Source organism: Chaetura pelagica, unplaced genomic scaffold (assembly GCF_000747805.2).
Source record: "Chaetura pelagica isolate M959 unplaced genomic scaffold, ChaPel_1.0 scaffold308, whole genome shotgun sequence".
Taxonomy (NCBI): Eukaryota; Metazoa; Chordata; class Aves; order Apodiformes; family Apodidae; genus Chaetura; species Chaetura pelagica.
The window spans coordinates 2,285,939-2,300,664 of NW_009954442.1; positions in this window are offsets into that span (position 1 = coordinate 2,285,939).

Consider the following 14,726-nt stretch of genomic DNA (forward strand, 5'->3'; position numbering starts at 1 on the left):
TGCACACTCTTTTAATGCAAAAATCCCTATGACAAGGCAAATCTGTCTGGAACCACTAAGATTACACTGAATGCTCATGGAAGAAGAATAAGTATTTTTAAAGCAAAGATCCACATTGCAATTCATCCTTTAAAAACACTTTAGGAAATGCTACCTTGATGGTTTCAATTCCCACACTTCATTTTTTTATGACTAGCTACATGAAGTCATAGTCTCACTCAGTATAGATTTAAACCCTCTGCCTGCCCCATATGTACACAGCCCCATCTGTCCTTGTGTCTTTGTACCATGACTCTTCGAGTTTGTTCCCATCCGGAGTCACATCCGTTGCTTGTCTAACCCATGCATTTATCTGCTTTCTCTGGCTGCTTTAAACATTTGCCAGTGGCTGTAGCTCTTTTTCTTTGTCTAGCTTTGTCAAAAAACTTGTTGATAATGCCTACACTGGTATTAGCCTATCAGTTCACCTGCAACAAAACCATTTGAAACAAGCATTGTCTTTCAGTCTTAGGCAAGTGCTACCTCAATGACCTTACACAACTGACTCCTGCAAGTGCTTCCAGGGAGCTTTTGAAATCACCTGTGTATTTTGTCTTAGTACTATTTCAGAAGTATATCCAGTGCTCCTGAAAACTAATGAAAGATTTATAGAAGGATCATGGTAACTATATTCATGCATACACACACACAGAAATACCCCTGATAATAGAATAAAAATAATAGAGTCAAATGGGGTGACACTGGAAAGACATTAAGAGGTCAGGAAGGATAAAGTAGCTTAAGGAAGGAGTGGGGTTTGGAATTAAATTGGAGAAGATTTTGAAAGGAAAATGATACTCAAGGAGAGGTTAGGGCTTACTGGAGAAGATTTCTGAGTTAAGAATGTAGCAGAATAATTAGGATCAAGTGAAGGGGAACATAATGAGATTGGATGGTGAGAAACGCCATTTTGTTGCTGTGACTGAAGGAGTTAGTGTTACAGGATGTTTCTGGCTATGGACAAGCCAGTCTCATAGATAAATTATCCCCCCCCCCCCAGCACAGAGATGTGCTAATACAATTTTGTGGTTCAACAGCAGTTTCATACAGGCTACTAAGAATTCATAAATTAAGAAAATTCAAAAATTAAGAAAAAGCAGTTCACAAACACCTTTCAGCATCCTCCGAAGACAGGTGTAACTGTCCCTTTATTTTGCTGCTTGTGCTGTTTTGGACTCTATGTTCTGAAGCACTCCAACAAGCTGCCAGCCCCTGTATTTCAGCAGCCCCTTGTTTTCAAGCCAGAAACTTGATCTCAGCATTAGAAAGGTTGTTTGGGACAGTCATCCAGGATTTCAGGCAATCTGAGGGCTTGCCGGCAGTTCTGACCCCGGATCCCGAGCCAGAGCATGTGTGCTGTGCAGCGAAGGTGCATCAGCTCCGGTGTGCCTGGTGTCATGTTGGACTCTGTGTGCTCAGTAGCACTTCAGGAAGCTCAGCAAAGCCCTGGGTGTCCAGAACACACTGGATTTTACTGTGTTTGCACTGTATAAGCATGCACACATAAGTCTTCCAAGATTTCCCTGTGGAAAATGTGAGATTTCTTGCACAAGCTGTTACCATCTGTTTTTCTGTGTATTACATTTTAAGTGCATTTGCTAAAGCCTTGTTTAGGTGGGCTTACTAAGTTATTGCCAGGAAGATGCTTGTTACAAGCAATGGAATGTGAAAATTATTGAAGTCTAGAATATGGTTTTATTCATTTTTAGCATATGTATTGGCTAGATAATACAAAACCCCAGGGTTTAAGCAATTGCAGAGCTAATGTTTCAGAGGAACTGCAGAATCTCTTTGTGAAAGTACTGCAGATTTGGAACAGTGCCTTTTGCCTTTACCACTTATTTAGCACCTTGAAAATGCAGACACCATTTTCTGATTTCTTTTGTATGCTTATTCGATCCCTATTTGGAATGGTATTCATCCAGTGACTGGGAGCAGATCCTTAACCCCTACTGCTGTTTACAGAGCTGCAATGACACAAGCACTGCAGTCCGGGCCACTCCCCACAACCTGCTCTGAGTTTTCTGGTTAACACCTAGCCATGAGAAAATTGTATTCAGGGAGAACGTTGAAGGTATGGAGCTCCTTCTGAGTCTTGTTCATGCCAGCTTATGAAACACATACAGAAATAAGCAGAGCCTTCTTACTGGGCTATGCCATGGTAAAGACTAACAGTGGCTCATTGCAATTTCTAATACTTTCCTGATGTATGTCAGATGTAGACAGAGATTCCTGTAATGCATTCACTTGGGGAAAAATATGACTTGACACTAAAGCAGCATCAGAATCAGTGCATTTCCATTTCCCAGTTCCCAGTAACCAAGCTCACTATGTTTCTGTCATCCACTAATAAGCCCCTGCTAACAGAAGCTGAACCCAGAAAGAAAAAAATCATTCAATTTGCAACACATTTTTACGTCTTTGTAACATGTTACCTACATACATATAGATTTTGGTGATGCCTGGTAGTCCTCCAATGTTTCCTAAGTGAGAAAAATCAGTGTGATTTTGCCACTGGCAAAAAATAATGCAACAAATACTAATATCTAATACTAATAGCTAATATTCATAGGAGAACTAATACTGAAGCAGGTTTTTTTTGCAGGTAGCTTGCTGGAAACTTTTGCTCAAGTGAAGAAAATAATTAACACAAGTTCAGACATACAGGAGGTAGAAAGGCTGAATGTTGAGAAATATTTATCTTGTAATGACACTGGTTTGCTTCTTGCATCTCCTTGATGCTTGATACTCCTTTGCTTTTTGCTGGCGTCTTCAACTGGGGTCAAATACCACTTACCCAAACTTGCCGCATGCTGCTCAGCTGACTTGTTATATACATTGCAATGTCACCACCTGCCAGTTTGTATTGCCCTTGTTGGACTTCTAAAATGGTATTTTAATAAAGGAAGGTGGTATGAATCATCAAGGAACATTTTAAATTATCTGTAGATAATTCATTATGCACACATTTCTTGTGAGATCCTTAAATCAACAGGGCTTCTTAATCAGAGACTTAAAAATTTTGTCTGTAACAGCTAGAGACTTGACCCATAAATCAGGAGCCAGTCCAGCAAGTCCAATCCATGCTTCACATATTTTCCCTCTGACAACAAGACCTGTGATTACCACCAAGGTCACAGAAAAGGGGAAAAACCCTGTGACACAGAGTTAGTTTTGACTGTGTCAGTTCTGGCAGTACTTGCTGAAATCATAGTGATTTGCAAGCAGAAGATGAACCCATGGCTGGCAACGCTGCTGCATTATAACCATCCTAACAGGATGAGCTGAATGAGTGCGGATACCATTAGAGTTAGCACAATTTTTCTTTCTCTGTCAATGGTAGATAGTATTTGCCCAGGAGAAACACTCATGCTCTTGGTCAGATTTTATTAGTTAAAATAATTAGTTATTCTGACACAGCCTCTTTTTCTGTTCTTCAGTGAAGAAAGTTTGCATGTTTTCCTTTGGGGGTGAGAAAGTGTTTTATGCAATTTAAGGCAGGAATTGGGCCATTACTTGATCTGTGTGCTGTGCTGCTGGCTGCCAAAGGGGCTTGGCTGGGGCAAGGCACTTACTCCCCACACTGTGTGGTGGTCTGCAGGCACCTGCTGCAGCTGGCCAATACTGGGGGAGAGAGGGCCTCAGCTGGAAGCACAGCACTCCCTAAGATGCATTCAACAAGGGACAAGAGAAAAGAGAGCAGGCACCGGGAGGTCCAGACACCTTCAGCAATGCAGATGTCTTCCTCTGCCCCAGTTTGATGGATGGGCCTCAAAGAGGGGGGCCACTGGGGGACCAGGACTAGCACAGGCGGAAGAAAAATGTGTTGAGCACAGCTCTCTAAAGTGCATTAGCCTACCTAATGATTTCAATCTCTTATTTTCATGAAATGGCATGGATTTAGTGAGCATATAAAACCTTGCAATTTTAAAAGGAAGTACAGGTTTATAAATCCACATTTACCCAGCTAAGTAAATGGCCTGAATCTCAGAAGTGCTAAGCCGCTGCCAGATTCCCCTGAGGCAAACAGCACTGAATATCTGGTGCCTCTGAAAGCCAGGTGATAAATTTCAGAGTTTTGCAAACTCTGGGCCTGGGGTTTTGCTAATCAATAGTCATCACTCAGATATAATGAGCTGTCTAATAGTTTGGATGATGGATGCTTGTCTGATCCTGGAACAAAGATATTAACCAACTGGCAATATCTATTGGGTTAAATTCAACAAATCAGAAACAACTAATGAGTTCTAATACTAATTGAAATAGAGCTAAGGGTTTGGGCAGTGTTGTTTTTCCTTTGTTTTTCTTTTTCTGACAGTGCAGGCAATACAGTTCATTGGGGTCAAGAAGTGCCTGAATTCTGGTCCAGTTTTTGTAATGGGTGGCTGAGCAAAGTAGACCCACGCGGAGAGAGGGGGAAATCAGCTCTGCCCTCTGGGAAAAGGAGATTTCTGTGGAGAGTGACCCCACTGAGACATCTTGGTGTGAAAGCTATAAATGTTGTCTTTGCAGAAGCTACATCAGTCTTCCATTAGGTGTAACTGTAGAGGAAATTATTTCTTAGAAATGAGACATAATAAAAGGCCAAAGGCTTGTGTAGCAATGTTCCAGTGCTTGGGCAAAAGAAAATCAGTTCACCCCAAAATAGTGGTTAGAAAGTTAGTCAAGTACCCAATTCAAGGAAAGAAGCTTGAACAACCCCACCATGAATGCGGAGAAACAAACAAGATTGAGTCAGCCTTATAGGCAGGAGATGGTACCAGGTAAAGAAGGGCAGGACCTCAGGTGGTAATCTTAGGTGTACCCCATAGGCTCCAAACCTTGGAGTACCTAGTCAATGGCGAAAAAAGGAGCGATAATTTGGTCAGGACCAGGGAATAAAAAGGTGGGCTAAGTTCCCACCCAGTGTGCCTACTTTGTGGGTCACCCACTCTTGCAAGAACATAAATAAAATGTGCTTCACTGAGGAGTCTGTTATTAGCAGTATGTGTTTCTCACATTGACAACTGCCAGATAGAGTAGGAATCTCCATGCCCAGAATTCTCAAGGTTTAGCAGATTTGGGTCCTCTTGAACTGCACATGGAAGAAGATAGTGTCTCCTTTTATTCTTTATGCAGCAAAGAAGATGTTTTTTTCAGTCCACAAGTAATATTAATAATAATTATTTATATTGATAAGAATAATAACCTAAACTCATAATGAAAATATGGCTGGCTTTCAGGCATGATTAGCTAAATACATCTTCAGTGGTGGCAAAGCCATCCTGAAAATATATTTGGGCTGTAGCATATATATGAGGTCAGCTTTTCTGTGCAACTGACTCCACTCGTATCTACTGCTTGGGAATCTGTTACAGGTGGTTTTCCAAGGTACCTTTGGATAAAGTAAGAGTACACCAGAGAGGAGACTGTAAATTGGCTGTGCTCCAGCTCCACAATGAGACAGGACCATGTTGCTATTTTAGAGTCTTTTTGGTTGCTAGGTGGCAATTTGATAGTGTTCTTTTACTTCAGATTTTGATTCTTGTTTTCCCTGAGCTCAAAGACAGGAGATGTAAAGAGACACAAGATTTATTTCAGGGCTCAGTCAGTTGTGAACATGACTTGCTCAGTAAATCAGTGCATTCTTGGCTGGAAAGCAGCAATCGCGTCAGCAGGTAGGATTCATCTTGCTGTCAGGTAACCGAGGGAAGAGGTTTGATGTTCTGCAAGGTACAGGCAAGTGGCTCCAACATTCAGAGAGTGACTGAAGAAGGCATAAAGTCATCAAGAGTCATCCTTATCTCTGTGGCTGTGGTCAGCTAGAAGCTGCCTTTCCAGAAGTGAGGGCTTTGAAAGATGACACGCAGCAGTATGAAGTGTTGATGCCTGAATCTGAGCTGTTCCAGCTTAAGCAGATACTTTCCACTAGAAAATAGGCATTTCTTGAAAAGACACTGCTGTATTTACTTTTATTAGCTGCTGGGAGACCATGCAAAATGTGCTACAAAATGTCTTGCATTTGCTAAGTCAGAAATAGATTTTTCTTCTTCAAGTACTAAGTTGATTAATTATTTTTAAGTATGTTTGAATGGTAAAAACAGATTAGCTTGCTTTGTTTGTGCTATTACTACTGGTAAGTGTTTCACTTTGTGAAAGAGGCTGGAGATAACAAGCACAGTGATGTCTTACCTGAAAGTTGTGCTGTATAAAACAGCAGCACTTGAAGCCCACAAAGCTCCAGTGTGAGATTTGGGATTTGCCCAAAGCAGTGGTGCATCTCTCACCTGCAGTCCCTCAGGAGAAGAGGATGCTTATCGGCTATATTTTTGCTTCAGGGAACATTTTCCATGCTCCTTCTTCTCTGACTCTTTGCAGTAAATCTGGAAATTTTCCAGTCCTGGCACCTCTGAACACTTCCCCATAAAGCCTCAGGGGCATCTGCAAGCTCTGGGTATCTGCACATAGGGAAACAAAGTCCACTGGCTTTGTTAATTTTAAATAGTTTCAGGCTGTCTTCAGTTCCAGAGAGGTGTAATGGCAAACCAAAGCAGACTGCAAAATCAGCTGTTTTTTGATCCAGCTGTTACAGCAAATGTTTGAACAAAAATGCAATTTTAAGGGTAGAAATCAGATTCTTTTCTGATTGCTTAACTTCATGAAACCAGAGAGCTGTGAAATGAACAGTCCTTGGCAGGTCTGACCAAGAGAACTTCGGAGCTAGTGTGGGGCTGTGTGACTGACTCCGGGATAAAGGGACTCCTTCTCTCCTGCTGCCTGGCATGAACCTGAAATTATCCCTCTTCCTCTTGAAAAAAAAAAATGCCTTTCTGGAGTAAACAGCATTTCTCATTACCAGGAGGGGATGCTGACACTCCTTTTTCTTAGGGCTGGCATCACTCATGTATGCACGGTCGGGCTATCGGGCTGAGCAGATGGGCTAGCTTACAGAAATGGTATCAGCACATTTGACTCGATAGCACATTTTTAATCATTAAATAAATACCTCCTGAAAATTCCTGCTTCAGCCATCAGCGACATATTTTACCTACTAACAAACAGTCACATCTTGCTGCTGTGCAGCGTTCAGAAAGCATTAAGTCAGTCTGTTAGAATTCATTACATTTTCTTAAAAATCACAATGGGCATATTATCATGCAGGCACACACACTTACACACACCTTCTTCTCTGCCCAGAGAACACTCCCTGTCACCTTTCTCAGCAATCACAAACACCAGGAGCATCTTTGATTTTAATGAACTCAAGATTTTCCCATAACTACCTGTCTCCAGGGCTCTGAGAAAACAAACATTCAGGAATGGGGCTCATTTGGCTGCATTGTACTGGCTGTTACAATCTCCTTCCCACAATATACACTTAATAGCATTGGAGAGCCTTGCTGTTATGCTGTGCATAGATCAAAAGAGGTTCAAAAGCCTTCCACAAGTTTTAAGGCTTAGTCCTGCTGGTAATAACATCAATACTGAAATTGCAATTGTATTTGATAGGAGCAACAGTGGGAACCTTGGGTCTCATCCTGTGAAGTACTGAGCTCCTGCAGCCTCCGGTAAATCCAAGGAGAGTTGTTCAGCACCATGCAAAACCACATCCTTATTTATTAACAACATATTTACCAAGTTGTCCAATTAAACTTGACAGCCTGTTTATAGAGGCTTTCTGCCCAGTAGCAGCTATACAGCTATCAGCCGACAAACTGTAACACAGCAGCAAACTGAGCAAAAAGTGCTGGTGCTGGGCTCTTCATCATGTGAGCTGTGCATTGCTCACAAACATTGATACAAGCCCAATAAAGGTCATAACACATTTAGGTCTAGCTTTGGGTAAAAGAACACCAAAGCCCTTTTATGCTGACAATGCTTCCCAAAATTTATTGTGACCTTCAAGAGTCTGAAAATATTCTGCACCATCATCACCTCAGGGTCAGTATACATTCAATATTCATTAAAAAAAGAAACTGCAGGGGTGACAGAAATCTGATGGTATAGATTAGTTGCTGAGATTTCTGAATTCTCAAATCATCTGACAGGGAAGTCACCAGGGGAGGGGAGAGGGGGAGCAGATAGCTTCAGCAATTATCTTGTCCAAGTTAGTTAGGCCTCCAGTCACAGTACACATGCAGCTATAGGTACTTCGATAACCGGTTAGCTCTCATTTTATCTACTCCCTCAGCACCTTATCTTTGAGATCACAACCAGACCAGATAAGCTTCCCTGTCTCATGCCCTTGCTCCATTTGTAATTTTGATTCAGCCTAACTCCTGTCACCTCTTTGGTACCTAAATACTGTATTTTATGTCTAGCCTGGTAAAAACTGAGCGGAGTAGTAGTGTGCAACACCATATTTTTGCAGCTGGATTTTCAAAAATGTTCAGGAAAGGCCAGTGATCAAAAAGAAATATGCTATAACTGAATGATGTTTAATAGGTAAGTGGGCAGATTGCACGTTTTAACAGGACTATACTTAAGACATCTGTAGTCCATGAGAGGGCTAACAAACATCTACACAAGAGTATTTTGGTATTATATGGCACAGATAGGCAGACTGGGGCATTTTCAAACAAAATTCAAAGGTGCATCACATATCCCCAGCCAACAGCACAGCTCTGTACAGGGACAACACGTGCAGAAAGCCTTAGCTTGTCAAACAGGACATCCAGATGCTGGATTCCAAAATGTGCTGTTTGACCACTGCCTCTTATGTTCCCCTAATGAAGACATATCTCCAGCAGAAAACCAAGCTTTATGTCCAAGACTAGGCAAAATGGTCTTGGGCTCTAAAGAGCCAGGATTACAGGTAAACCAGAGTGGTGACATGAAACCAGCAGTAACCAGCCTCGTCCTGGAGTGCCCATACTGTGTCAGGGTCCCTGGACTACACAGAATGGCTGCTGTTGTTACTGCTGTGCCAGTACGGATTGACGTGACACTAACCACTGGAAGTGGCAGCTCCTGGAAAAAGCTGCAAAGATGACCTGCCTTTTACAAGACTGAATATTATGGGATCTTTGCTCAGAAATGCAGTTCAAACCCACCTGGGCCAATGACTGTTTTTTGCTAATGGTGTCTTTAAAGATCAATGCATTCAAAAGAGGCAAAGTGGCTGATGAGCATTCTGGACATGGCTTTGATTTTATCCACACTATTTTCTATCCTGGTGTATTTCTAACTCATATTACATTAAGGATATTCGGCATTATGTTCATTATAGTGCCTTTTGTTGGAATTTTTCTCTTGGGCATGACGAGCTCATCCACATTATTTTCTTTTTCCACTATGGGCCACATTAAGTCCATTATTATATTTTAATTGATGTTATTATAGCACATAAAGTACTTTGGCATGGGTTAGAGATAGTTTGTTATTTACACTATTACAAAAATACTAAAAGCTGCATTTCTATTCTGGTTGATGCTGAAACCTTCAAAAGTGTACTCATTCTGTCACATAGCTTGGGATCACAAACTGGCATTATCCTACTGTCTTTTATAGTGCTTCTAACTTCTCTAATGATGTACTGTTTCAACAATGCCCCTATATATCACTGAACCAGAGGTGATGCAGAAAAATATATCATGTCTGGTCACAGTCACTGGCTGTGTCAAATGTAATTTTATTCTACCCAAAAAGTCTGAATGAGTTCAGCTTTGATATTTAAATGAGTATTGACAGAATAGCTCTCAAGATATTTATAGAATTTACTCTTGGCAAGCTATGGGACTTATTTACAGTCTGTTGGGGTGTTTTTTTCCCAGTATTAGTTTCAGATGACTTTGAGGATCCTACATCCTCAGCAGGACTGTAAACACCCTTGTCATCTCCAAATCCTTACACGAAACACCCTGCATGAATTAACAGACTGAGATTGTCAGCCACAGTATTTCGATTTCTATTAATCATGGACAAATTTGCATTTTTATGTCCTGTGTCAAGTTCCACATTAAATGGAATTAAAGAGTGGCAAAAAGCATAGGCACCTTCCCTTTTTTTTTTTTTTTTTAATTCTTTTTTTTTCCTTTAAAAACGCAATTACCAAAAAACAAAACTGAACCAAAGCAAACCAAAACCAACAAGATGGTTTAAAGTGAAACACAGTAAATGGGGAGCCTCTGATTAATATGTGGGCTGAGCTTTCTTTTAGAATAGAGCTTTACTTCACAAAGGTCAAGATGAAACATCTAGTAAGAATTTCCACCATTACAAAGTAAAAAAGATAATCATTTAAGCTTGTATTGAAGACCTGTGCTTGGGTCTCAACTTAAACAGCCAGAGGATATATCTATACTATTTAACACCAGAAGGTGCTTCTGGGCACCACAACATAGTCACATGTGCTTTTAAACTACTACAACTATCTCTGGGATAGTTTTGGATTGGGCTAACTAACACTGTCTGTACTCTGTGGCCTCATGCTACAAGTTAGGACAGATCGGGGATCGTCCTCATGACACAGTTTGTGTATGGCTATTGTGCTTGGGAGGCTAAGAAAGACCAGCAGTGTGGATGCAGACTCTTCTGCACTAATTAGCCCATTGCCAGAGTGTGGTCCTCATCACATTTCATTTGCTAGCTGAGATGTATCCACCTAGTCCTGTTGAAATGATGGCCACTTTAGCAGGTCACTTTTATCTAACCTTATAATGTTTTCTACAGAAGCCCAAGTTACAGAATGAATGAGACTGTATATTTTCCAACCAGATTTGGAAAGACCATTCAGACCATTCCCATCATCTTCAGTGAGAGATGAATCAGGTCTTGTAGGCAGAAAGATATTGACATGTAAACTAGAAAGGAAAACTGATATTTTTTTTCTGAGACTGCTAATCCATGTGTGTTATTCATGAAACTCAAACAGCTCACATAAACTTCTGAAAGTTTGGGAGGGGGCTATCTGAATTGGTCTATTTGATACTAACACCCCTCATTCAAAATACTACAAACCAGATTGGGGTACCCTATTCCTGGCTCCTGAGTCACACTTAAGCCTAGTGCAGCCCCTATACCCAGGGACAATGTTTTGTGACCAGTGGTGAGGCAGCATGGACAACAGGGCTGCTCTTGCTTGGAGGAGAGAAAGCCACTGGTTAAAGTTCCTTCACCATACTTTTCCAGGATCCATCTGAAAGCTCAATCCTTTCCCAGCCATAGAGGGAGTCTAATTTGCACAACGCTGGAAGTTTTCCTTCTTTCACTTCTTCAGTGCATGTGATGTATTTTCATAGCTCTCTATCATGTGGCAATTCTGATGTGCAATGAGTCAGGCAGGTGGACCCTACCTCGACTCTGTCATTAACCAGTGCAAAGAGCTTAAATACGTGGAAAACTTACCCTGTTGTTTGTGCACAGAATTGCTAAAGATGTGTTCAACTGGATGGATATCTCTGACTACATTGCTCTTCTTGACCTTAATTTGCATCTTGTTGCTAAACTTAAGACTGTCCCACAAAAAATATAGTAACTTTTAATAACAGTGAAAAAGTTAAGGCTAGAGGGCTGATTGGCACAGTTAGATGAGATTTGAGGAGTGATGCACAGGAAGGCTTTCTTACAGATTCCTATTAAACTGACAATGTGCCAGCAGCACAACTGATTACAGTTTTTCACTCAAGGGGAGAAACACTGTTCTGTCACACATTCCCACCTAACACCTCCAAAAATATAGGGCAGAGATTAGGTATAAATTGCTATTTGTCCTATAATTTATATACAGACTACAGTAATGTAAGCCCTTAACTATGTGAAATAGAGGGATCAAACTCAGTATTTATAGACAAAGAAAGTAAACAGCTACTTTGTTATACATTTTCATGGACCATCTGCTACAAACTTTTCTAGACATAGGTTTTTCATTTAACTCTGTAAAGTAACTCTTACTCTCTTGGGCTTTTATTTTTTCAGAAGTGTGTTCCTCCTGTTCTTCCCCTGTGAGAAATTTTACTCCTCCTCAGATAATTTATTCTTTTCAGGAAAGAGAGGTGCCAGGGTGGCAGCACCTGTGACTAGTGATGGCAAATTTGGAGCAGTGTCACAGTCCATAAACTCCTAGAAGAATTATCAGGTTCTGCTTGTTAGTTGGTTTGGTTGTTTTTTTATCACAAAATTGACTGAAAACAAATCTCAGGAATATTTTCTCAGCAACATTGTGTACAGTAGTCTGCATTAATGCGACCTGTAGGCATTTATGGACAGCAAGAAGCAGTCCTTCCTTCTTTATCCAGCTTATTTTTTTGTGTGTGGAGGACAACTTGTTTTGACTTCCGGATAAACTCAGCATTTGAAATGAAGGTATTTTGCTAATCCAGCTGTTTTCACTTCCCTGTAGAGGAAATTTTTTAGGTCATCCTGATGACCTTCCTGTAACCTTCGGGGATTTTTTTTCAATAAGGTAGCACTGGACTCCAACAGTTTCTCAGTTTTAATCCTCATTCTGTTATCTCCTCTTTACTATCAGGAGGTCAATTAATACTCCAATGCTCCATTTCCCCACAAACACCAAAGGGTATTGTGGTAATAATTGGAAGTTTTTGACAGAGCTCTCATTAGCAGGAGCTTCATTAAAATTGTATTTAAAAAAAAAAGGGAAAGACTCTCCAGCTAATATTAGAAAACAGTATTTTATGCAGAGGAGACAACAAGTTTGAGACAAAAAAAAGTCTGAATGTGACTTCTGTTGTCCTCTAGACATAAACCCTTCCTCTCTGCTAGGTTGGTGCAAAAAAGTCATTGGGTTATCAGGGTTTGTTTTTTTTAAAGATGTATGTATAAGCCCCAGTCACTGTTGTAATATGTAATCCTTCTCTGCTTCCTTCTTTTATCCACAGAGAAACTACTATACACCTCCTTCAGCCCCTGTGGGATGGCTGCTGTGCTGGGAGAGACACAAATGAAACAGAAGGGTCTACTTCTTGAGCGGCAGCCCAACACCAAACACCCAACAGATCAAACATGGGATACAGGAGCTGGAGGTGCAGAGCACTAATGCCCTGTCTCCAGTAGCTGACCATCAGCCAAATAAACTGGTTGTAAAAGTCTGACAGGAAGAAATTGAAATCAGGGAAACTGCATTCTTCCTGGTCTTTTCCATCTACTTGAGGAGTGTTGTGGGTAGCAATAGTACCTAGCAGGTCCCTGGGCAGAAATTAAAAAGGCTGACTGAATCCCTGTCATGCCCACAATGTTCTTTAATACCCATCGTAACAGCTGGGAAGCATATCTTGGTAGACAGATGCTTAAAAGCTGTCTTTCCCCAAAGAGGCATCCTGCTTCCTATATGCACTAATCCGCTCCTGCTAATGGATTTGGCAAATGGGCCTTTATTTGCCCCCCAAAAGGGCACTTTCATGGTCCTTCTAAAGACCCTGAAACTCGGTGTAGCTTGCACACGCTCATTTGCATTCAGAGTTTTTGGAGCTGTGTCCCTCAGATACATAGTGTGAAAAGAGTTTGGCTTAAAGGAAGATGGATCAAGGAAGATGTTGCAATTAAACTGCTGGTTGCATTGTTTAAATTTGTGTGTTTCCTAAGGGTCATGGATGTTGTTTTTGTATTTGTCAGTTACCACCCCTGACTGCAGTACTCTGGAGCATTTATATATAGAGCCTCCTTTCTTGAACAGTGGGATTTTGGGAGTTTACATGCTTTCGGTGTGCCTGAAGCTGTGATGCAAGCTCCTCTCTAACTATTTAAGGACCGCAATATTGTCTTATGTTTGCATCAGCTTCAGGTTCACCATCCCCTTGCAAAAAGCAAAGGGTGATTCCAGTGCAAAGTAAACACCCTGAGAAGAAACAAGCAGGCTACAGTACAGGGTAATGTAATGTCTGGCTTCATCTGAGAAATATGTCAGCACTGTGATAAGGCTGGGGACCTGTCTCTGACCTGGCTCTGTAAAGCATGCTTGGTTGATTTGGTGGGTTGTAAAAGGGCTGTAAATATGCCATGTTTCCAAAAACAATTCCCAGTGTAAAAAGAAGGCTTTTCTTCTCTCTCCCCCACCCACCTAATAATTATTTTCCCCTTTCTAAAGTGGTGGGTAAGATGACCCTCCCATGCAGAGACATGCTGTCCCAGGAGTGTGGCAGAGCAGAGAAGGAACAAGAAGCAGCAGCTGCATCAAATGCAGCCCCATCACTGCCAGCTCTCCGTGTCTGAAGTATGCTGCTTTATAATTAAAAAAGGAGGCCTTAATGAGCCCCAAAAACTTCTCAGAGCCTGTTTTTAAAAGGTACCAAGCAGCACTTCGCAGCTACTGAATATTTTCTCATTCCCTGGGTGTCAGCTTGAGGCAGTTCTGTGCTTCGCTATGGCTGCGTGGGTTTTACCTCTCAGGCTTTCAGGTACCGTGTCCCTGCAGAAGTCAGGATGCCAGCCCCAGCCAAGTAGTAAGAGACACAAATAATGTTGTTATGCTTTGCAATCAGCTGCTAGATTTTGCCTCTGGCAGTCAGTCAGCAGGGGTCTTGTTTTGAGCATTTTGAAGCATTACCCACACCCCTTGCTGGCTGGTGTGCTCTTCTTGAACACTGCACACACATTGGAGCATCTACAAAGGAAATCTGTGATTATTCTGTACAGCAGAGTACAGAGAGTTGGGTAGTACAATCAGATGAATGCAAAAAGAAAGGAGTGTCTTAAGTATTATATTTTAATGTGTTTAAAAGTATTCTTAACCTGATAAATTGCAGCAGGAA